Here is a 25,493-nt window from a genome sequence, read left to right as displayed (position 1 = left end):
TCTTTGTATTTGGTTTTGCACTCGTCAGCATCCTTATCACATCATGGAGAGGTGGAATTGGAAAACAAATAGTAATGCAGGAAAAGAATCTGCTCCACAAAGAAGTGAGCAGGGAGGTGTTCTAAGTAATAGACATAACGTCGATATTTTAGAGATATGTAGAGCATAACTGCTGCTAACCACATACGCAACATTGCAACGTGCTTCCACTCAACCCACGATTTTCCAAAATGCTTGCACTTTTTCTCGACTGTTGTCACATAGTTCTTAGAAGAGCCACCCGCCTAAAATATTGGATTCCATTGCATGAAATTGTAGCGGAGCCATATTCGAGTTAACACCCCCTTAAGGAGCAGCTCATCAGGCACCTGTCAATAACTGGGATAGCCAAGCTAAATCACTCCCTGAGGGATCTGACGCTTGAAGATCGCACTCCCACTCAGCTACTTCAAAAAAACTGAATTCGCTGGGGTATGCGGTGATGTCGGCCCGAATCGCAGTAACACGTCGCTTTACAGTGTACGACCCCTTTAGTAAACGCAGTTATCTGATAGACACAGACACGGAAGTCTCGGTCCCGTCCTTTTTCAGACCCAATAAGATCTACCGTCAGCGACTGAAATAAGCGGCAGGAAACTTCACTGTCCAGGTTGCTCAGTGGTTAGGTCAAATCTCACTAGAATGTTAGCGATTTGTATTGTGACTGGGTGTAGGATACCAGTCGACAGCTGTAAATCTTCAGCGATGTATGGTAGTGTACCGTTTTGATCCTGAATGAAGTGCCCTAACACGTGTTGACGTCAGTCTTGGCTTCCGTAGTACTTTTTCGTGACGCTCCATTTTGGCTAGCACCCCCACATTAGGCGCAGACTTCCTGTGTGAATAATTTCAACTTTCGCAAACAACACTCTTTCCATCACTTTTGAGAACTTTGCCGACCTACGCATTCGCGCAATCTTCCAAAAATATCTCAATATCACTTCCTTATTGGAAGTCAGTTAAGTATGATGTTCAGTACCACATCAACACTATTGGGTCCTCAATCTTTTCGAACGTGCCACCTTTGGTACCCCGAAAGCTTGCTGTTATGCGGAAAGAGTTTGAACAACTACTTAAGCCAGGTATATACAGACCTTTCGCCAGCAGTTGATGATGTCCACTCTATCTGGTTCACAAGCTCAATAGCGAATAGCGACCTTGTGGAGATGATAGACGCCTGAATGCTTAGATGATTTCGGACCGATATCCAGGATTTTACCCATTATTTAGCAAGTTGTCATATTTTCTCGACCTTTTCTCGCAAAGGTTCACCATCAAATCCCTGTATCTCCCGAAGATATTCCAAAGACAGCCATATGTACACATTCTTGGCCTGTGCAATGCGGCGCAAACCTTCCAGAGATTCATTCACTCTGTACTACGAACCTTGAACTTCTGCTTCGCCTACTTGAATGACACCGAGTCTGAGCATTTGGGACATTTTTCATTGCCTCCTTGACAATGGCCTATTTCTTAACGTTGAAAAATGTCCAGTAGCAGGTGAAATTTCTAAGGTATTCCTTCACCCCTGCTGTCCTACAATCCGATCCAGGCAAGGTGAACAAGAACATGAATTCTTGTGGCAGAGAGTGCGTTGCATGCCCAAAATTTAAATCTATATTCCCTAAGTCAAGAAAATGCTTCCACGCCATACGCTTCGACATTGTAGGCCCTCTGTGAGACCCGTACGGCTACAAGTATTGTCATACGAACATTGATCGGTTTACGTACGTTTACGTAGTACCACATTTATGTGCGGGACGGGGACGGGCTTGTAGAGATCGTATTGTTGCGCCTACTACGGGAAGCCATTCTCAAATTGAAGCCGGCAGGAACAGCGCTACCTATATATACAAATTGTTTGACTATATTCCGGCAATTAATGCTAACAGAGAGAATGCTGTGATCAGTCAGAGTAAAAATCTTGGTTTTATTTGTGTTTATCTTTAATTAATTTAATTTTTGTCCTGATCTTTTTTCAGTTCAAAAAGCACGGTAGTACGACTTAGGATGAATGAAAGTACTGTTGTAATGTAACCCAGAAAAAGGTTACCCATCGAACGATTGATATTGTCGAAATAAAGACAAAATCTAGCTGGTCCCATCTCAAGGCTCTGTTAATGTTGTGTATGAGGGAGGAAGGGGGCTATTTCCCGGCGTTCTGAAAGACAACTAGAGTTGTTTCGCTCCTAAAGTCGCCAAAGAAAGATAGGAACAATCCTCGATCGTACAACACCATAGGTCTTCTCCCGCACTGTGTTGTACGCAAAGCACTGATCGACTGGTGAAAAGGTTTCGTTGCGGTTCTTTGTACTGAGCTGATGCCAGTCAAGTCGTTGGCGAGTGCCGTTCTCACATACTGGAGGATGGCGATCAGACCCGAGTCTGCATTTGAACAAGCTCCTGTCATGAAGCCTCACCGGAAGTTATCTGATACCATGGGAACAAGGATCAGCCTCTAAAAGCATATGTTCTAGGAGAATTCTTGGTGGGTGTGTTTTGACTCCAGTTATTTGCGGTTGGCTCCTTTGTGGGAGTTTCAAGATGATTGTAGTTGTGCCCATATCGCAGGCATAGCTTCTTGTAGGCTCCGGCATGGAGTTGCGCTGTGCAACTCGGCCGCTGTACTCCTTAGTTGCGGTAGAAACATTAGATAAACCTCGCATTCACTAGTATGGATGTTGTGCCTGCACTCAGTATAAATCAATACCGCGGTGCTAATCACAGCCAGGCTCTAATGTAGTTTCCAAATCAGCTACTGTCCGAAGAGGACCGTGGACAGAACTCTCGACCATCGTAAGCCTACAAAGACAACCCCGCAACACGAATATATTCAAAAGTGTATTCAGGTGGAAAATTGGCGGAAGAAGAGCGGTAGGAAAACCAAGGAAAAGGTGTGTTGTGTACTTACTTCTACATATCGCTCCAAAGTGTCGATCAACAACTGACGCAGGCACGTCATACGTAGAGGCATGAAGATTCACCGTTCTAACAACACTTTTCTTGTTGAAATGTTTGCAGAAACCACTAACTCCCGAATCTGTATTTCCAACTAGTCTAAAGACTCTGCACGGCCTTGAGTTTATCTTTTACCCTGAAGTTCCTCACAGTTTGTTCTAAAGGAGTCTCGTTTTTAACGAGCCTCATCTGTTCACGCTGAAAGCTTCTAAAGTTTAACCAATCGCCATTCGTATTGCTTTTACAAGCACGATTCAGAAGTCGTCTGGTTGATTTCCCGAGTTTTTGTGATTCTCGCCTCACCAAGGAACCGTTTTATCATGTTTTCCTCAGTGTTACCACAATTATCTCACCATGGTTGCTTCTAACAAATTTGATGTCAGTACACAGGCCAGACCAATTGGATTCACGATACCAGTTTACGTTTCTTCCTCTTTTCCTGATTGAGGTGGAGGAGAAGACTGCGACAGGCAGATTTAGCCTCTTATTCCCCTTTCATTGCCGATTTCATTCGTTCTGCTAAGCCTTTCTCTTTCGTCTTCCGGATGAATTAGTTACGAGTTTCTGTATTCTTCTTTCTGACCGCGCCGTAAATACTAAATATGGAACAAAGTGTTGTCCGAAGGTTAGTCATGGCTGTGTTCCGGCCTGGGACAATTCTGAAGCCATACGGGACAGATACCAGGAAACGTCTTGATTAGAAGGCGGAGGTGGCAGTGAACAAACTATACATTTACAAACCACCATTTTAGGATGGTCGACAAGTGGGTTACCCTCGAGCTACGTGACATAGAAGAGCGGAGGGGAGTTCAAACTTCTCGAATAATTGTGGAGGGGGTTAAGAATATCCCTTACTTTTACAATCAAAGGGGGCTCGACTAGCAACGACTAAGTCTTCATTTGCAGTGTAGGCTATTGAAGCCGATGGATAGGTCTTGTATGACGACAGCAATCCATCGATACGATATCGAGCAGTGCGAACAGCTTAGAAGCAAACTCCGCCCAGCTGTAAGGACTGCATCCTCGCAAGGCATTAAGCTTCCTGCTAGATGCTGCTAGGCAGTAAAATAGGAGAAAGATCCGATAGCCCGGGAACTGCAGATCCCTAATTTAGGCGATGAACCTACTTTCATCTACATGGTCAGCCGAGAGATCAACACCACGGTGATAACCCCTGACATTGCGGCTCTTTTCAGAGAGTGAAGAGTATCAAACAATATCACGCTCTCGAATTGCAGGCGCATTGATTTTGTAATGGGCATACGTCGCGAAAGACAGATTCGACGACGTACAAGATCTCGGTAACCGATTTACGATTCGCGGCAGGCGTATCAAATATATTGCTGTTAAACAAAACAATTCAGATTATCACAACTAGCATAAGAGAAGCTTTCGAAGAGAGCTTTTCACTCAAGACGTCAAAAAAAGGTAGAACCATTGGTGGAACTTGGATTTCGGCAAAACAAAGAAAAACGACAAGGGTGCTCCTCAACCAAGTTCTAAAGAAGCTCAGAAAGCTCCCTATTCAACTAAGCGGTCATCATAGAAATGCTTTCGCGAAGAGACTAACCCTCTAGAGACAAACTCAAAATTGAAGCGGATGCTTGTCAAAGAACGTAGCCAACAGTTGAGTTTACAGAGCGGAAGGTACATAGAAAACGATGAAGAAACGGCAAACCATTTGTTTGAAGCGAATTTCCCAGGCAGCATCCAAAATTTCATCTCAGGGCCGGAAGACGCATACAGCCCTCAACCGAAAGATTGGAATCTGACATGCAAAATAATATCACTGGAACCAGTGAAATGGCATTTAGCTCGTTCCATAGATACAAGCTTTCAGGTCCGGATGGCATTATTTCTGCTCTGCTAATCTACATATTCGGAACATAGGTATATCGTGCATGCCTAACATATGCGTATATTCCAATTAACTGGCTAAACGGATGCAAAACCCTTCCTGAGTACACAGATTGGTTTCTTCCTGAGTACATAGATTAGTTCAGAAGGGACACATACATTTCTAGGTGTTCAAGCCACTAGATAGTAGTCTATTGCGGCAGAATGTGTTAGGGGCTGCCCACAGGAAGAGGTTCTCTCTTCTTTATTATGGCTCCTAGTAATTACCACCTTGCTATGATTCCTGTAGGACCCAAAGGTCTTCGCACAAATATTTACGGACAATCTAGTGGCAACTTTCCGGGCACAGTATGTGACCGCTTGAATGCAACTCTACTGGTAATTCACATTTGATGCCTCCATAGGGAGACTGGGCTAGCTATGTTCACTAGGAACATTAGGTGGGGCAGCTGCACGCTACTCATCTTATTAGGAATGGAAATGCAGCTGATACAAACAGTCCAATATTTAGGGGTACATTTCAACTCCAAGCTATGATGACGTGGGATTACGATAGGTAAGACCTGAGAACTTTGATCAAAACGGATGGATGTGTAAGAGCAAATTCAAACGCTCAGTTCCCTAAGAATTCCTGGACCAAAGGATATTATGTTGGCTGCGTCATTCGTATCCTAAATCGATTTTCGCCGCCCCCTGAGAAAACTGATAAACTGGTTCGCCAAGGGTCTAGATCCACAATGAACTGTCGATTGGAGAGATTTGAAATCTTCGTGAAAGAACCCGGAACCGTTAGAGCGACATTTTTGTTATCCCTTAAGAAGTAGGACATGAAAACCCTAGAAGCTCTTTACACTACAAAACAAGTCGGGAAACCGGAAGCTAGACGCTTCAGGTATGAAAGGTTTTGTCTATTTCCTTTATAAAGAGATTTGAGTGTGCATTTGTCCCATTAGCATGTAGCAATGAAATATGCATATATTATGAGAAAACAGCGACTTTCAAGTGATATTGACATTCATAGTCTTGAATTTGCAGAGGAGCGACAGGTTTTACCTAGTATAACTTTATTAGTAATAGTGCGATTTTCGCTAAATTTGACAGGATCATGCTCTATACTGTAACCTACATTGCTGCTTGTGATTCTAGGGTGAACTTAAGGAGGGTTTTCCTGTCAATTACTAAAAATTATAGTAATGTACTATTATTAACTTTATTTGAACAGATATCGGTATGGAGGGTATTTCGGAGCCTAGGTACCATATAGTGACAGCCCCCTGATTTTTTTCAGATTTTTCGGTTAGGTAGTTTCTGAGAATGGGTTCGTTAAAAAAATGACCACTTTCAACCCCCCGCACTCCCCTCTTTTTCAACAAAAGTCAAAACTAAGACCGGCTTCGAAAAGTACTAACCGAGACCTTTAATTTGATACTCCACATGACTATATTTGATGAAAAAAAATTTACACCCCCCTTTTGCATGTATGGGGACCCCCCCTTAAATTCGTCGTAAAAGGATGTAACTCACTATATGCGTGAGCGTTCACAGTTCCCACCTTTCTACCAAATTTGGTGTCAATCGCTATACCCGTCTCCAAGAAAAATGCGTGTGACGGACAGACAGATAGACAGACGGACAGACAGACAGACAGACGGACAGACAGACAGACAGACAGACAGACAGACAGACAGACAGACAGACAGACAGTAAACCGATTTTAATAAGGTTTTGTGTTTACACAAAATGGAGTGGAGGTCTCGGCTATTGTGTAGCCAATGCGAGGAGGAGGAGCTGCCCGACCTTCTCAGACTTCAGACGAAGACACCTTGGTAAGGTTTTCTTCAACGGAGAGTCTGCGCAAAGGCTTGCCAATGGGAATGCTAAACTAACCAGCTACTTTTACGATTGACTTATGACGCTGAAATATAGAGGGAACTTAAGTCGAATCAGTAGAAGCGGCACAGAGTTGTATTCCGGGACTACTTTGACCACACTCGCCATATATGTTTATGGGCTTCCGATGTAGCACTTTAATTTGTTATGAGTACACCCTCCTTTTCAAATGTATGGAGTCATCCTTAAAATCAACCGGAAATCGTGCCAAGTATGAATAGAGAATTTCAAAAAACGCATACTCCTACCAAACTTCATGGCAAGATATGTCATGGTTTTCGAATAAATTAGGTGTGCTGGACAGGCAAGTAATCTTAATTTTAGGTGTGGCGGCTGGACAAACATTGAATCAAATCTAGTAAGGAATTACTTTGTTCGAATCTTTGGAAATTACTATGATAGAAATAACAATTCATTCCGAGAGTGAAAAATTACCTAATGCTTGCAGATTTTCAGGATTTTTGTTTATTACTGCATACACACAATTTGAGAAAAATTTACACATTAATTTTTCTTAGGGGTCCTAGGGAAAGGAGAAATGTCTGTTTTTGGGATTTGTTGATATTTATTCAACTTTTTAGCGATAAAATCTTTCCACTTTTTAGTGCCAACAGTATTGTGAAGGTCAAGCATCAGTTACTGCCATAGAAGGGAATGTGCATGTAGTCTAATCCTAACAACTGGTCAACTATAACCGATGAACCTATATAACGACGTCATTCCATTTTTCGAATTGCAATGCAAGCAAAGCCCTTGAAGTTAGCTTTGTTAACGATAAAGTGCTGGTGAACCAATTTCCGGAGATATCGGAAATGGGAACATTATGGTTTGTACTCGGCATGCAACGAAGTCAGCCAGCCATCCTGGCTGAAAAATGTTATGTAACTGCAAAGAGATTGATCTCGTGTGGGTGTTTTCCTCGAGCCTTATGATAGCTCATAAACCAACTGATAACGTAAAAATGTAATACCTGCCTGTCTATTAATATTTGGCTTTAATACCTCTTTAATCGACTTGTTGCTCGATTAGTGACGGTAATTTATACTCCCTTTTATCGATATTTGATTACGCACATAATATGAAAATAGCATATGCCCAGGATATTCGTAACAATCAATCAACAGGACACGCACCTTCATAGATGGGAATACATTTTTCAAACCATTCATTTTGGTCTCTTCGATCAAACCTGTGTTTACCATTCTTCTGTTAATGATCCTGTTTTATATGATGTCAACCGATTCACTTAGCGTTTTGTACGTATTCCGTGTCCTGCGGATATAGGTATATGTATACCACAGGCCAGACATCAGGCAATCCAGATATAGATTACGGTAACGAACGAATGAAATATGTATGAGTACATTGTATGGTTTTTGCTTGCATGACGCAAAGGCATTTCGAGATTCGTCGATAGCTTGTCGCCAACATACTGCATTCCTAATGCAGGCATACATGTTCCCATACATATCCGAAATGCTTGATATATTGCCGAGTACATGAATATGACAAGTTGATTTTATTATCCTTTACTACCACGAAATGAGTAGCGGATGGTGGAATCGATTAGAATTATGGAGATATTTTATGATATTTGATATCAACAGAGTTATTATACTGTTTGCAAAGAGGTTTGTCTTTCGAAAAAAAGTTGTTTTGATTACCTTTTTCAGTTGAAGTTGAAAGATTGAATAAGTGTCTTGTGAGAACCCCAAGGCTGCGTCTTATTTCATCTAAAGCTGAAGAAGTACATTATGAGTGAATAGATCTTAATATTGCTCTCTATTATTTGAACAACAAGCAGCTGGGCTCCGTTGGGCGATTGAAGAGTTTGCGTTAATCATATCTGTGGATTCTGTTTGTATGATGAAAATTCCATGTATGATTTGAGACCGTGGCCAGCACTTCTCTAAAGTAGGCTAGAAATAATTAACACCAGACGCCAGGCTGTAACACCTGGTCTGTATGTATGTTTGAGGCGTGGAAGAAGCAGAACCTCTCAACCCTCAGTGACCCATTGTACTCGACTCCCAGTCTAACGAAATATCCCAGCTACGTTTATGCATCACAGAATTTCCGTTAGTGAAAGTGATGCTACCCGCTGGACCTGGAGCATATCAGCACCAAAACTTAGATGTCTGATGCGTCCATAAGCGGGTCCTCCATATAAAAAATGCTCCGTGGATTCCGCTTCCTCAATACATAATCTTGTACAATTCCTGTTCTGAACATATGCCTAACTAGTGAACTATGGTCAGTTAGAGTGCCCACAATACTCCTGCAAGTCGTCCTGCTTTTCGACAGGATAAACTTCGCAGTATGTTTTTTAGGTTCTCACAGGAAAAGTTTGGTGTGTCTAGCAGCATTTAGACTTTGCCAGCTGTCCAATTGGTACCCATTCATCTAGAAATCTAGAGAGAGATTAATCTTGCATTCCAAAACGATTTTCTAGGTGACCAAATTACTGCTCAACGCCGTCAGTGCAGGTTGGCTATCGCTGCAGATTGCGATACGTCTGCCCTTCAACTGCTCGTCAATCACCCAGATTGGTGCTCCTAAGATCGTATACACTTCAGCCTGAAAAACCATTGCATATTTTCCCAAAGGAAAAGCCCACTTCTCGAGAGATAGACTTTAATTCCACAACCTATTCTGTTTTTTAACCATCCGTGTAGAAGACTTCCGTATATCCCGCCACGCATTCCTCTGGGTTTTACCAGCTTTCTCTAAGTTTGAAGATAACTTCATATATTCTATCAAACAGATGTATGGGGACTCGAGATTCGGAAAGCGTTATAAGAACAGTTCTCCCAACAACTATTACAATATTGTGTGCCCCCCATGTCTGTTTTTAAGGTTTTGTGTAAACACAAAACCTTATTTAAATCGGTTTACTGTCTGTCTGTCTGTATGTCTGTCCGTCTGTCTGTCTGTCTGTCTGTCTGTCTGTCCGTCTGTCTGTCTGTCTGTCCGTCACACGCATTTTTCTCGGAGACGGTTATAGCGATTGACACCAAATTTGGTAGAAAGGTGGGAACTGTGAACGCTCACGCATACAGTGAATTACATCCTTTTACGTCGAATTTAAGGGGGGGTCCCCATACATGCAAAAGGAGAGTGTAAATTTTTTTTTCATCAAATATAGTCATATGGTTGATACCCCAAGGTAGGTCTCAATTAGTACTTTTCAAAACCGATCTTAGTTTTGACATTCCTTGCAAGGGTGGGAAGCGCGGGGGGTTGAAAGTGATCACTTCTTTAAGGGGGTCATTCTCAGAAACTACCAAACCGAAAAATCTGAAAAAAATCAGGGGGCTGCCACTATACGGTGCCTGGGCTCCGAAATACCTTCCATGCCGATATCTGTTTAAATAAAGCTAATAATAGTATATTACTACATTTTTTTGTAATTGGTTAGAAACCCCCCTTAAGTTCATCCTAGTACGATGAAATTTTGCAGTGATATAGGCTATAATATAGAGCATGATCTTACCAAGTTTGGTGGAAATCGCACTATTACTAACAAAGTGTTAATACCTCAAATTTGTTGCTTCTTTGAAAATTGAAGACTATGAATGTCAATATCACCCGAAAGTGGATACTCTCACATAATATATGGATATATTACGTGCTACGTACTAAGAAATACACAAAACCTTTCGTACCTGAAGCGTCCAGCTTCCGGTTTCTCGACTTGTTTCATCATACATCTAAACGAATTAGTCTAGGAGCAGTTCTCATTGCAGTGTTTTGAATAAATATATCCCAGGGCTGCTAATTAAGTAATGCATCTAGAGCTGCGCCGGATGTTGTGCCTATGGCAGTGGCAATACCCAGCCATACAGCTCTTTGCAGCGCGGCTAGTTTACGGTGAACAATTTGTTGTCCCAACTGAACACACCACACGACGGAAGCATAAGCGAGCATAGGCCTAATTATAGCAACGAATATCCACATACCCACATGCAGCCTAAGTCCCCATGTGGGGGTAAAGGTCTATTTGCACAGCACCCCCTCCCCCTCCGGACATTTATAGAATGGTCATCGCTAGAAGGCAAAGACCCCCCAGTTTCTTCCGTTTTGTGAATAATATCAGTGTGGTTTTATGTGAATTTACTGAAAGTTCATGCCTGAACTGTCAAACAAATCAGCGGCGCTTTGTATATTTCTACACACTGTTCCGAGATTGATACTGGGACTATCATCAGTCTGGCGGACGAATCAAATGGACCTGTTTTCATGAGGCTCTTCGCCAGCAGGTTCAAAACTCTCTAGATAATCAGGATATCCTTCAATTGATGCCAGATCGCAGCCAAGGTCCATATGATGATTTCGACAGCTACTATGAAGCTTAACGGCTGTTAGCAAACAGGCTCGAAAATTCCTTATCGCAAGACCCCACGTTCAGAGGCTGCTTCTCTATTTTCCGCAAATTAGTACAACAAAGTGAAAGTTAGACTCTCTAACCAATTGAACAGCTATTCCGCTGAATCTGAAGAGGAGGTGGAGATAAAGTGCATCTCAGCCTAAAAATCAGGTTTTGAATTTAGACTTAGTCTGCTGGAATCGCCGGCAGATTGGACATATGTGTGAAGACTGTTGGGAGGATCCCAAAGTATTACAGTTACAGCCGGAGACAGGGTATGCCGAAATTGTCGAGTCCCGAACCCCAGCCCCAGTCATCAGAGCGTTCCTACACGGACGTACGTGACCGCAAAGACATTGTGACGACGTCTCCCACAGTAACTCCGAAAGTCACCGTGTCGAAGTGGTCCAACCCTTTAGATAAAACTTACCTGGATTTAATCTAACCACTTATTGTTTCTAGAACACATGAATTTTTGTAAAGGGATCGAATTGATCAAAAGACCCCTCACATCCTCGAGCCTGGCTAACACGGATCCGTGCAAGCACGTATTGACGGATGGAGCTCCAATACTTACGGCCGGACCTTTATGATCAATTTAGCCATAATTTTAGGTTTCCAGGATACGGCCACTTAGGATGGTTATTTGACAAACCCCAATCCAACTTTATATCATTACAGGATTTCCACCAAACTTTCCAGTGTGATGCGTTCTATTAAATTCTATCCCACCTCAAACCTTTATGAATGAAGGTGAACTTAAGAGGTTTTCAATACATAATGTTATACTATTAATAACACGCATTAACGCACACCTCCCCTTTCCAACCAATGTCAAAACTAATATCTGCTTCGTATGATGAATGATCATCATCATCAACGGCGCAATAACCGATATCCGGTCTAGGCCTGCCTTAATAAGGAACTCCAGACATCCCGGTTTTGCGCCGAGGTCCACCAATTCGGTATCCCTAAAAGCTGTCTGGCGTCCTGACCTATGCCATCGCTCCATCTTAGGCAGGGTTTGCCTCGTCTTCTTTTTTTACCATAGATATTTCCCTTATAGAATTTGCGGGTGTGAGCATCCTCATCCATATGGATTAAGTGACCCGCCCACCGTAACCTATTGAGCCAGATTTTATCCACAACCGGACGGTCATGGTATCGCTCAAAGATTTCGTTATTGTGTAGGCTACGGAATCGTCCATCCTCATGCAGGGGGCCAAAAATTCTTCGGAGGATTCTTCTCTCGAACGCGGCCAAGAGTTCGCAATTGTCCTTGCTAAGGACCCAAGTTTCCGAGGAATACATGAGGACTGGCAAGATCATAGTCTTGTACAGTAAGAGCTTTGGCCTTATGGTGAGACGTTTCAAGCGGAACAGTTTTTGTAAGCTGAAATAGGCTCTGTTGGCTGACAACAACCGTACACAGATTTCATTTCGTCGGGATACCGAATTCTCTCATAACCGTGTACAGGTTTACCCTGGCTATGCTATCATAACCGGCTTTAAAGTCGATGAACAGATGGTGCAACTGTTGTCCATATTCCAACAGTTTTTCCATCGCTTGCCGCAGAGAGAAAATTTGATTTGTTGCTGATTTTCCTGGAGTGAAGCCTCTTTGATATGGGCCAATGGTGTTCTGGGCGTATGGGGCTATCCGGTCTAGCAAGATAGCGGAGAATATCTTATAATATGGCTTATAATTGCTGTATTGTGTGATATCTCCCTTTTTATGTATGAGACAGATAATGCCTCGTTGCCAATCGTCAGGCATTGATTCGCTGTCCCATACCTTGAGCACAAGTTGATGAACCACTTGGTGTAACTGGTCGCCTCCATATTTAACCAATTCGGCTGTAATTCCATCGACTCCTCGTGACTTATGATTTTTTAGCCGATGAATTGCACGGACTGTTTCTCCTAAACTTGGTGGTGGCAGTATTTGTCCGTCGTCTTCAGTTGGCGGGACCTCCAACTCGCCGATGTTCTGGTTGTTCAGTAGCTCATCAAAGTACTCAACCCAATAATGAATGATGATGCCCCGTTAATTTCAACGTAGAATGAGGTTACTCTCTTTATACAAAGGGATTTGCAGTTCCCACCTTTCCACCGAATTTTGCATCAATAGGACTAACCTTTTCTGAAGAAATGACAGACAAATGACGGACAGACAGACATACAGACAGTAAACCGATTTCAATAAAGTTTTGTTGAAAAGCAACTCCACTCTACCGAAATATGTTGGAAAAGTGCCAAAATATCACTTGCTTCATCTAATAAATAACGTAAGAAGCACCTTGATCTACTAGTCTAGAAAGAAGACCAAAAGTGCACGTGGAGGTAGGTCATGAACAAAGTTTACCAGACTGGTGACCCAATCTTCAAATAAACTGTTAGTGGCGCTGCATGGAATCTGATCTTTTACGTGATGCTATTTCTTTGTCACATTCAATGGTCTCAAGATGGGTTTTTTTGCGGAAAAGTTTTCATCTTAATATTCTACGCCACTACGGTTCCTTGAACGTCTGCTCGCTAGGTTCCTCCAAATATCTCCACTGAAACATTTCCACTCAAAGTGGAGTCTAGTTCGAACAATTGCCGGCCGCGAATATGAGACCAGATCAGCTTGCACCTCCAGGAATTTCCGGAAACTTTCCACTGATATAGTTCACAGCCTGCATAATCTAGAATAATAACAGAGAAACCTGGATAGACCATTAGTCATTCAAGAACCGGTGTTTGTTGAACAGCCTCAAACTGCCTGCCTTACGTGAAGACGTGCCTATGGAGCTGCTGGTGGATTCTAAGAATACGCACAGTGAATTTCATATCGACAACACACGACATAGCCACAGAATTGTTCCTCATGCATTGTTACATTGCCAAGACCGCTTCTTTCTTGCCCGTCCTTGCTTGTTTAAAATTTGTCCCAACGATTGACTCCGCCGATCCAGCTGGTATAAACTTTCAACTGCTTGTTAGTCAATCAGTCATTAACACATTTTTTAATGATTTTATAACAAGACGAGGGGGGAGGTTAAATAAAGTAATTTCCAACAAGGCTAACATCTTTGCTTCTAGGCAAAAAATAAGCCCCCTCCAGATTCCTATTGGAAATTACAGAAAGACAAAGAGAGGCGGGGGTACGTAAGGATAATGATTATTATTTAGTAGAAAAAGGCCATCGTTATTCTCATTTTCAAGGATCAATTCAACGAAGAAAAAGATTTCATGTCATTTGCTGGTATTGTGCAAGTTTCTTGTGTATAATGAATGCCAGCAACTCTGTCGTCCGAATCAATACCTAGTTACCGAGGAGAACCTCCAAGTAGTGACACCGGGAAACACTGTACTCACATTGACTTGCTGGTCGCCATGCAGTAGACGTGTACTTCAAGGCTTAATTAGAGCGATCAGACCCGATCCTGCACAAGGACTCCTCTGAAATGAGTTCGCCACGATATCTAACTAGGGGTACCCTGATGCCATGGGAACCAGAATAACCTTGAAAATTTACATGACTCAGCAGTATTCCTGGGGCAAGCACTATCATTGTGGTCGCAAAATAAATCCGTGTCTTAAAAAGTCCTGTCTAAACGACAAAGTGCGATGCACTAGCTTCTGCCAGAATCAATCACAAGAGTAGTGTTTATTGAAACTAATGGCCTTGGAAAGAGCCTTAGTTGACTCGCCATCCCACGGTATTAATTGGTTTATTCATTCCCTCATCAATTACTTCCACAATAGAATAAAAATTATATGAATTGGTGGTATGATCAATGACTTCTGTAACTAAAAACCATTAACTTCTTGATTTATTCAAACTCCATCGTTGCAACAATGCTTCCATCCTATACTGCAATTGCCTTAATTATATATTAGTCCAACACTGTTTTCTCGTAAAATGCAACACTTTGATGCGTGTAAATGAGAAAAACATTCAACATTGCGCAAATGGATCATGGAGACGTAGTTAATTCTCACATGATATTGAAAGTTATTTATTTTAGCACTTAACAAGGGGAATCTTGTACCTGTCTACATATAACCTTTGCAAAGTACTCACGAAAACACTTTGTCTTTTAGCTGTTGAATAGTTGCCTTGTGTACTTCAAGTAGAATAAACATTACTCAGGCAACAAATTTTCGGCTATTGTTGTTTATTGTTAAACAGGAAAGCCAGGTAAATACATAGTTCCGACATAAACACAAAAGATTGCGATCATGTACATCCAGTATGATGCATTATTTCAACACATAACCTAAGAAATCAAGACTTCCCAACTATGTATGCTATCTAGGTGCGACTATTTATTTCTTATACCACCAATAACCAAGATTCGATCTTATTGACCTGGCCTTATCGACATGTAGTCTCGACCCTTATGGACCTGTAGTCTCGACTAAAGGTTTCATTCCCAATAGGCTGAAAACCTGATTAAGAGTCTTGGTTTCCATGAATCCTTGCTTGTAAGTGTCTTACCTAAAGAACCCCATCTTTCAGGTGGAAGGTTTCAGCGGTAATTTGCTATTTGCGCTGATTGAGTCCTCCCATCACTTCCCTGAATTTGTCACTAATCGATTGCAGTGGGGTTTGTGTTTCATAACATTTCTAAAGGTTCTTATGTTGTTCATTCGCTCCAAATGGCCAACCCTTTTCAGTTTGTGGTGATTTATGGAAATCAATACTGTTGGCTCCTCATATAAGTCATTTAACTTATTATTTTAACGAATTGGTCCCGCTGATTCCACCTTGATTGGTCCCAGTATTCATCGCTCAACACTTAAGCAGACTTTTTTGTATGCTTGGATTAAAAGCACAACCATATAGCTCAGTTTCAATGAGGGTCTTATAAAACTGAAATTTATTCAAAATGTGTACTTGGTTCAACGACATTATTGTGGAAATTAAATAGAAAATTTCGCTCGGATTGTGATTTGTCGGATTTCCTTCTTTCAATTACCGTCCTCGTAAGGAGTGCTTCACAGCATGTTCTCGTTTTCCAAATTTTGAATCCTATCTTCAGAGGTTGTCTGCTTGCGGTTTCGTCTAGGGCACTGCCTCACCCCTGCCCTGAGAAGAGCATGGCCGAAGTGGCTACTGACTACACACGACATGTATGAATTATAATCAAGCAACGACAACCTAGTAAAATTCAGACCTAACACGACCGAAGCTAAACTAGATTTTGATTTCAAAATTGAGGGTGTCTTAAATCCGCCATCCACTTGATGGCTGACCGGAACAGTTGGGAAGTAACATGTTTCCATGGTTGTGTTGTAGCCACTTGGGTCACGTTGCTCCCAGGGCAGACGTGAGGTAGCGTCTGATGAGTTGCATCTGCTCTGTACAAAACCGCAAGTTATATAGTTTTTGCAACTTCGGTGCTTGCCCAAGAACGAGGGGTCCGTGGACCACAAGTGTGCACTGGACCGGTCCGTAATCAAGTGCATGGCCGACTTAGGACTCCCTAAATTCCCAAACAAAAATTTTGCCTGATAATTTTTTTCCTTTATATTGTGATTATGGTGGTGGGCCGGTGAAGACATTCATTTGATTGTACGCTACATTCAACTTTACTTCTCAATATCTACCTCAAACCGACCAACATTAAAAACCTCCTGCAACCCAAGACCTTGCAGGTACAATTTTATACTTTGCTTTCCTTCTTTCTTTTTTTGTAATTAGTATTCTTTTGCATGCTAGTGTTCTTTTGCATGCTAGCGTGCCATTAATGCAATTTGGCCAATGACGTTTGAAGGACTGACATGTCCAAAAGAACTGCTTCTCTTTCGCCCCCATAGGGCATACAATAAAATACTTCAATGGAGCAACCAATCGATTTACCGTACACTGACAGCTGCTCTGGTTTTGAATTAATTTCATAAATATTTTGTAAGGAGTGCACAACAACAACCTTCGCTTGCATTTGTGCCAATTCAGTATTCCTTGCATGTCGTAAAAGACAACTAAATAATAATCATTGGTGCAACAATCCATATTGAATCAGGGCCTTGAAGTGTGTTAAAACACTTCATTCAAGACCGTTACGGTACACTACAATATACTGTAGAAGGCAATGTGGTCAGCATTGCGCTCGCCCGAAATTGTTACCCTGATTTGACTCAGGTACTCATTCACAGCTGAGTTGACTGGTATTCGACATACAACCACGACAACAAATCTCCCTGACACCAGTGAGATTTGAACCGCCGCCTTCTGCTACGACAGCCCAGTGCTCTAATCACTTGCGCCATCCGGGCACCTAAAAGGGATGGAAATTTGATGCTTGACAACGTACAGATTGTGAAACTTTTTTACTTCTGAAGCGTCAATAGGAGCTTTATCTATCGGAAACTATTTATGACTCCTTCCTGAAATGTGAACACGCTTCCCAATAACAGTATCAGGGGGCCTTAACATGTTAGTTTTGACCAACTAAACCCGGAATCCCGGTGGAAGACTGCGATCCAGGGACCAGTGGTGCAGAAGCATATAGAGAAAAAAAGTGCTATTTAGAGGAGTACGCTTTCTATTATTAACTACAGGCAGTTTAACGGAGGCTATCCAGAGGTGGTTGTTGTCTCCAATAGTAGAGTATAGGGCATCGACACAGTCTTTCTGTTTACATTGTTTTTTCCTCCTTTTTAAGTCTGTCTGTCTGTCCGTCTGTCTGTCTGTCTGTCTTTTTTTTTCGGCGTTAGAAGGTGGAAATGTTCAAAACCTACTGCTGGCTCCTGTCATACAGTTATGTGAGACTTATACTCACTAAAACCACCTCCTTCTCATTCCACTCTCCCAGCGGAAATCCTATCAAGTATTGCGTCGCGGGGCTGGATCCGCTTTTAACTGTGGCTCATTATGGTTCTCTCCCTTCCTTGTTTTCGTCGTAGTTCTTCCTGCCTAAGCTGTTGGTGAATAGCTTGCAGTTCCCTTACAACCTAGTTCCAGGCATCCGTTGACTCCAGCAAAAACTCCACAATGTTTTCGGGTGTTTTTGCGACGCCTTCCATTCTTGTACTTTGGACCTCCATGTCCACTTAAGAATTGTGTTAACTCATAGCTTAATTCCCCATGGTTTCGTTCAAACCATCTCCGAATATCCGGAATGATGCGGTATGTCCAACGACCAGTTTGGGACTCGTCCTTTGCCACCATTCGATAGATTCCCACCGTGCCAGCTGCCGTCGAAATGCGCTAGACTCTCCAGCTGCATACGTTTTGTCGTAGAGTCGCTGACTTTCCTTCGCCAAGATGTCTGTCTGTCTGTCTGTCTGTCACAGTCAGTTTTCTCAGAAACAACTATATCGATTGACATGAAATTTGGTGGGAAAGTGGGAACTGTGGACCCCCTGACATGCAGTCAGCAATATCTTTCTACGTTGAGATTTAGGGGGGGTCCCCATACATGTAAAAGGGGGGTGTAACATTTTTTTTCACCAAATATAGTTATAACCGGTTTGTTAAAAAGACGGGGAGTGGGAGGAGTGCAAAGTGATGATTTTTTTAACGGACCCATTTTTAGAAACTACCCAACCGAAAAATCTGAAAAAAATCATGAAGCTGCCCCTATATGGTGCCCAGGCCTCAAAATACTCTCCATATCGATATCTGTTCAAATTAAGTTAATAATAGTATATTACCATATTTTTGGGGAAATTGAGTAAAACCCCCCTTAAGTTTATGTCAGAGTTATAAAAGTTGGTAGTAATATAAAATATAATATGAAGCATATTATCTCCAAGTTTGATCAAAATCATACCATTACTAACAAAGTTACAGTAGCTCAAAGTTATCTTTACCGTGTAAATTTACAACCCGAAGTACTAAATCTGATATGCTAAATGCATATTCTTAACGGGCTACGTACAAATGGGATAGTTCCACACAAGAAGCAAACAAAACCTTTCATACCTGAAGCGCCCAGCTTTCGGTTTCCCGACTTGTTTCAATGATACTGCTCTTTAGTGTCAGTATCATCACAAGTGTGCAAAACACAAAACGAACAGATTACGACTGGGATCCGAACGCAGAACAAGTTTGAGAGGCTTACGCTCTACTCTCACTTACTTCGTCCTCATAACTGCTCTTATCGAAAGACGGGTTATATTCAACTAAAACCTACTGTTTATACTCCTCTTTTTGCAGAAGAACTTGTTATTAGTTTATAGGAAAACGATGGACAAATTACTTGAAATAACTTTGCATCAGTGGTTTAATTTTCTATTGATACGCAAACGCCACTCCGCCATGGTAGCGTTGCAAACCTTAGCTGCGCGTTGTCACAACTGTCCTGCATTTCCTTTCAGATTAGCACTTCCTTATAGGGCCACAGGAAATGTATCTATCTTGAAAACCACAATGGGTTGGTCAAGTACCCAAGCTACCTTGCTACAAGGACACTTTTCGCTGTCGTGTCGTCTGTCATAATCACCCCGACGAAGGCATATCCTGTGCGGTCTCGCAATGATCAGTATTTTTCAGATTTAGACTAGATTTCGTACTAAGCAAGTTTCCCACTATTGGGGATCCCTTCACTACTCCCGAAACCCCCGCAAATAAGTTTCAGTGCGGTAATCTCATCCTCCCCCCGTTAGCCTTCACAGCTGCTGATGCTTAAGACACAATCATCAGTTGTCATTCCAAAATGTTAAATTTACGGTTTCCACCTAAATAGTTCCAGTCATTCTAAGTGACTTAAATCAATACACGTTTGATATACTTCAAAATACAGTGGAAACTCCATAATTCGGACGTCGATTATTCGATCGATTATTATTCGTATTTGCGGCTAATACGTACAAATTTGCCGGTCTCCAGAGTAAATTTTCATTATTTTGCACTACTGATAATTGGTAATCCCGATATTTTTTGTATCAAATTGTCAGTCCCTTGACAATACGAATTATCGGGATTCTACTGTACTACCTCTGGGCATTAGTTTCTTTTCCACAGCTGGCTGTTAACCAATGTGAAAAAATCAATGCTCAATCTGCTGAGGACATTTTTCAACTGGAGACTAGCGCATATGATTTACGGAGGTGGTCGGCCTACCAGTTGTTCTATCACAACTCTGTAGGCATTCCTCCACGAGCTTTTGCTCATTTTCGAGAAAAAGTTGCTAAAAGTAGCGCTTTTCACTCCGTTGAATAAACGCTTTGAGGTTCCTATGAGCTGATTTGTAGTTTTCCTTTGACTTTCCAATTAACAGAGGTTGTCTGGCTCGGTAGCAAATCGATCAAAAACTAGCTAATTCACTATTCCACAAGTAACATTGTTCCCATGCTTTCGAGGCGCATTGAACCTGCTCTAAACACACACTTCCACAAAAGATTACTCATCTCTCGTTTTTAGACGTGGGGGTTCTCGACCATATATATTCCTTCCTAGTTTTGAGCCTGGTGCTTGCTGTTAGTGTAACCCCCACTTATTTGCCAAAACACCTTAAACTGTATGTAGAGCTCGTGCCTTTAGGCGCGCACTACAACATTTTGCACAAGTAAATTTCTAACTTAATTTCAGAATCATCAGTTTTGCCACCCTGGACCTTCTTAGCTTGAACATAAGATCCTGAGTTATGCAGATCTTGCCAACCCTTCCGTACAAACTGTTTAGGTCAGGATCCACTTTAGCCTTCTATGCCTGTATACAACGAATCACATTTAGCGAATCACCTCTGAATGAATTCACATCTTTCGCTTTTTTCGCACTTTCCTTTCTAATCTGGCCTTCTCGGTGAGATTCAAGTATCCTTGACTGTCCGATCCCTGTTAAGTTTGACCATTATAGTCCTCTCAACAGTTTCTCTTTATTACTTAGGGTAATGGTCAAAAACACTTTTATGATTCCACAAAAGGGTTTTGGTCCGTAATGTGCCATTCTTGCTTACTTTCTAACCAGCTCGTCCGTCACCACATATCCTTTTAACCCAATATGACCTCGAATCCGAGTGCATCTTTTTGTATGAACCGATCGTATTCGGTATATAGAAGCATTCCCACACCAGTTTAGAGATCGCCCGGATGAACCTAAGTGGCTTTATTACTGCTTGGCTGTCGCTCAGAGTAGCTTGCTTTAGAGTCTCTGGAGATTAAAGGAGGCACATCTATCCATGGCGTACATTTCCATCTAACCCGTCAGTGTACAAGGTAACCAATTGCTATTTTAGACCGTTATTTACTGCCGCACTCTCTCAAATTGTCCGAATACTTCCTCGTACTTCATATTTCTTGGCGAAATGAGACCTCATTGTCACGCTATCCTTTGGTATTAGTAATAGGGGATAACGCCTAGAAAAAAATGTCAATGATCCTTCGATTTAGGTAGATCTCTGCATCACTGATACTCCACTGAAAACTTGCCCTCCTTGCCTGCATCTGTTGGCAAAGATGGAGAGTAGTCGACCCTAGAATAACCGTGAGGAATGCCGCTAGTTTTCATAGTTTATATAACTGTCTGGCTGTTGTGCTGAATTCGGATTTAGTTTCCCAAAAACGCACCCATAGTATTTCTTTAATTTCCAGAAAACCGCGTAGCACATCCGTGAGCTAACACAGGACAGTTTTGGCTGAGCTTGACAAGCAGTTATTAAGGCCTATTCTAGACTGGTTGGAAAAACATCTTAAGTTTTTTCTAGGGGCCCAACATTTTTCAGCAGTTGAGATCACTATACTTAAAAGTTTGGTGAACACATTAATAAATCCTTACTAGGTTATAGTAGTGCTTTTTGTATGGCTTGACTGCCCTATAGAATCATAAAGACCCAGTACCACGGTAGACTACTCTGGTATACCAGAGGAATATAGTCTTTCTAGCTATACGCTCAGTAACCTCTGAACCGCGTTCAATTAGCTGAATAAAACCTAAGAAATAATTAATTCTTAGAGCGAATTATTATGCTTTTCGTGTCAATTTTCAATTTTTCAAATTAATTTATTAAAAAGCAATTAAATCGAAGATTTAAAATAGATGGATTTCAAATTCACCTGACCAGAACTTGGTTAACATATTTAAGGAGATTGTGGAGAAAGCATTGAAAATTTGGCCTTTACACGGGTTTGCCAAGAATTCAACTGGTTGATCATACAGTTTCGGAAATTCATCGCGAGAAATGTCTAGCCTGTAACACATTTCACTTGTTCCCCCAGCTTTTTGTCACCCTACCTAATTCTATTCGCAAGTTCCACAAATGTTTCGAACTTTTCAGTTCATGCATCCATTGACACCATTGCAGCTTTTTGACGCCTTGAAACATCTTGAACTGTAATTCCCCACTTATTGTAGCTTCACAAGGAAATATGTACGCATCTGCTTCGCTAAGGTAGTTCAGATTCAGACAAATGAGGTACACGGAAAATTTGAAAAACCTAACCAATTGTTTTTGATGTTGCCATTTCGATAGCCGGGAGAAGAAGTGCACATCGTTTTATTTTGAGACCGAAATACCCATTTTTAAGGTTTTGTGTGAAACAAAACCTTATTAGAATCGAGACGGTGTCTGTCTGTCTGTCTTTTTTTTTTCCGATGGAAGGTGGAAAGCTTCAAAAGCTATCGCAGACTCCTGCCACACGGTTATGTGGGACTCTTACCCACTCCTCCCGCGAGACTCCCATTTGGTATTACGTCGCGGGGCTGGATGAGAATTTATTCTGCGCTCATGTCAACATTCGTGTTCCTCTCGTGTTCATTCTTTCGGATGACTTCCTCCTGCCTAAGCTCCGTTCCAATGGCTGTAATCACTTTTTCAACTTCTCTGTCTGTCTGTCCGTCTGTCACACTCGATTTATTCGGAAACGGCTGGACCGATTGTCACGAAAATTGGTGGGAGTATGCAGTAAGTGACGCCATCTTGTGTTACGTTTAAGGGGGGTTCCCCATATATTTGAACGGAGGGTGCAAATTTTTTTTTCACAGAATGTAGCCATGTGGGGTATTACATGAATGGTCTCAAGTAGTACTTTTCGAAACTGGTTCAACATTTAATATTGGGTGAAACATAGGGGAGTGAGGACTCAAAATATGACCCCCAAAAAGTGTAACAGGTCTCGTTCTCAGAACCTATCCAACCGAAAAATCTGAAAAAAATCACAGTGGTGCATCTCCACGAAATCTAGGCCTCAAAATATATCCGGTTCCGATACCTGCACAAATAAAGTTAATAATAGTATGTTTCCACATTTGGGAAATTTACCGACACCCCCCCCCCCCCTTATGTTCATCCCAGAAGTACAAAATTTGGTATGCATGTAATGAAGAACATAATGCACAGTTTGGGCAAGTTTGAAGAATCCAATTAGTTATAGGAGGTGAAACTTTACATTTTTTTTTAATTTCGTGGACTCTACAACCTGCATGACGTCATCATCACATATCAATTCGTCAATACGACAACGAAATGAGTTCTTATAAATTGAGTCGTAGAAAATTATTTTGTTTTAGTTTTTTAGTTATTTGTCAACCAGACATGTGTGTATGTAGGTATATAATATATGCGTGCTAATGAACTTTGCGGGTAGTGCCTAATTCAAATAGATATAAGAAGTAAATCGGAAATATGGGTACGATCCATTTATATACGTGCATATATGTGTACAGTATTCGGAAATAGGCAGTTTGTTTGTTTAGGGTGAGCGTAATATCTATGGCTGTAATATGTACGTATGTCTCGTATTTTGAAAAAATATAAAGGATTATGTTGGATTTGTAGCTATATACGGATAGAAAAATGTGTCTTGAAATTTCTTACATAAAATGAACACAAAACCTTTATACCCGAAGTGCGAGCTTCCGGTATTTCGACTTGTTCATCTTAGCTGAAGCCTAGGCAGATAGTCAAGATCAACTTCATCAAAACGCTGAGTAAGTTAAGGTTTCATCTAAATGCATTCCTGTGCGTCTTATCGATTTTATCTACATATGATGTATTACATAGCCATTCTCATCTTTCCAAATTAAATATTGCACCGCGCTGAATCAAGCAGCATCTGTAAAATAGCACAGGCTACAGACTTTACACAGATGCAGACAACCAACTTTCCCGTTCACATAATATATCACAGAAATTACATAAAACATATTTCATCAACCTTGAAAATCGAAGAATTTTTCAAGAATGCTCCACCGTTTCAAGGTTCGTTAGTAAGAAAGATGCTCCTCGCATTTTCATAGATCAAAGCTCGCGAAAACTTCCACATTTCCACTGATGCAGGCAGAAAAACCAACCAAGTCTCCACCTTCTCTAGTTGAATGGGCAACTAACCCGTTCAACTTTCATCTGTTTGCATGAAGCAACATTGAACATAAAACCATTCAGCTCTGCAGTGATCGCGTCAGTTTCGCTAAGACCGGCTAGAAATCTGTTCGTCAGAAGATACAGATCGCGATCACAGATTTTCGGTGAAAGATACTCCATCGCGACTGCCGCCAAAGGTCTCATGTGTCGACTTTCTGATACCGTTCCGAGCCAAGTCCCTTCTTAGGAGAAAGTACGGACCTTCGCAGGTCCAAACGAGGCCTTTCTCCAACTTCGATCGACTCGACTTTTCAGATGCGCTAAGTCTTCTCGCATCGTCGCCTACTCATGCGCGGGTCTCGCTAAGAATCCGGTGTCGTCATCGTTCGTTCCGTTTTATTTTAGCGTCCTACTTCTTGGCCAAACGCGCAAGACCGGGCCCATTACCGCCTGCTTGCCCGCCTAAGTGATCTTCCGCAACCGGCAGCTGATCAGTCATTTTTCCCCGAGTAGGAATGTGCAAGAGTGAAATAAGAATAAGAAAAATAGATAAATAAAAGTAAGTGGAACACGCCTGGTGTCGGTCAACGCGATCATCTGTGTGCGTGCTACCTGCATCCCACACGAACATTGCCCAGGTAATCCAAGCTATTTACCCAGTGAAAGTGCTAAGTAATGATCCATCGAAAATCGATAGATATCTGAAATTGTGCACCTCATCTACCGCGACAGATATCGCCGATACTTGATCTCAATTAGATGCAACTGGGAGCTTGCAACGGATTTGGATCGTGCCACAAACATTGCTGAGGTATAACATATGAGGTACATTCATATATTTCTAACAGGTTTTTGAGGTGGATACAAAATCAGGTGGATCCAAGTTCATTGGACGTCGTTGTCGACCTGATTACAGATTGCCGTGTTGACCGTCTTAATGCATTGGTTGCCGTGTGACACAACCAGTTGTGTAGATCCACACTTAGCGCCACATTCTGCAAATAATCCCAACTAAATTATTCTTGAGAAAGTTTTGCTTCGTTTCCTCCACTCATTCAGAAATGAAAATAAAAATTCATGTCTGCGTCAGCTTGATGGTATCTTGAAGCCAATCTTCAAGTTTTAGAAACAATTTTGCGTAAACTTCT

General features: G+C 41.7%; 1 protein-coding gene across 3 annotated transcripts in view; it reads left to right on the top strand.

Annotated features, from left to right (window-relative positions):
- LOC119653794 (putative fatty acyl-CoA reductase CG5065) overlaps window positions 1–25,493 on the top strand; it is a 155,854-nt gene that overhangs the window by 34,235 nt on the left and 96,126 nt on the right. Inside the window, exon 1 of one of the 3 annotated variants that reach the window (XM_038058801.1) lies at window positions 24,457–25,156. The exons of 1 other annotated variant lie outside the window; for it this stretch is intronic. The gene's annotated coding sequence lies outside the window, so the exon portion shown is untranslated. Of the gene's footprint in view, window positions 1–24,456; window positions 25,171–25,493 lie in introns of those variants that run through there. One more of the 3 variants, XM_038058803.1, reaches the window with a different exon arrangement.

Source organism: Hermetia illucens, chromosome 4 (assembly GCF_905115235.1).
Source record: "Hermetia illucens chromosome 4, iHerIll2.2.curated.20191125, whole genome shotgun sequence".
In the NCBI taxonomy this organism is placed as follows: Eukaryota; Metazoa; Arthropoda; class Insecta; order Diptera; family Stratiomyidae; genus Hermetia; species Hermetia illucens.
The sequence above is the reverse complement of the archived record's forward strand: the minus strand, read 5'-3'. Positions and strand labels throughout refer to the sequence as shown.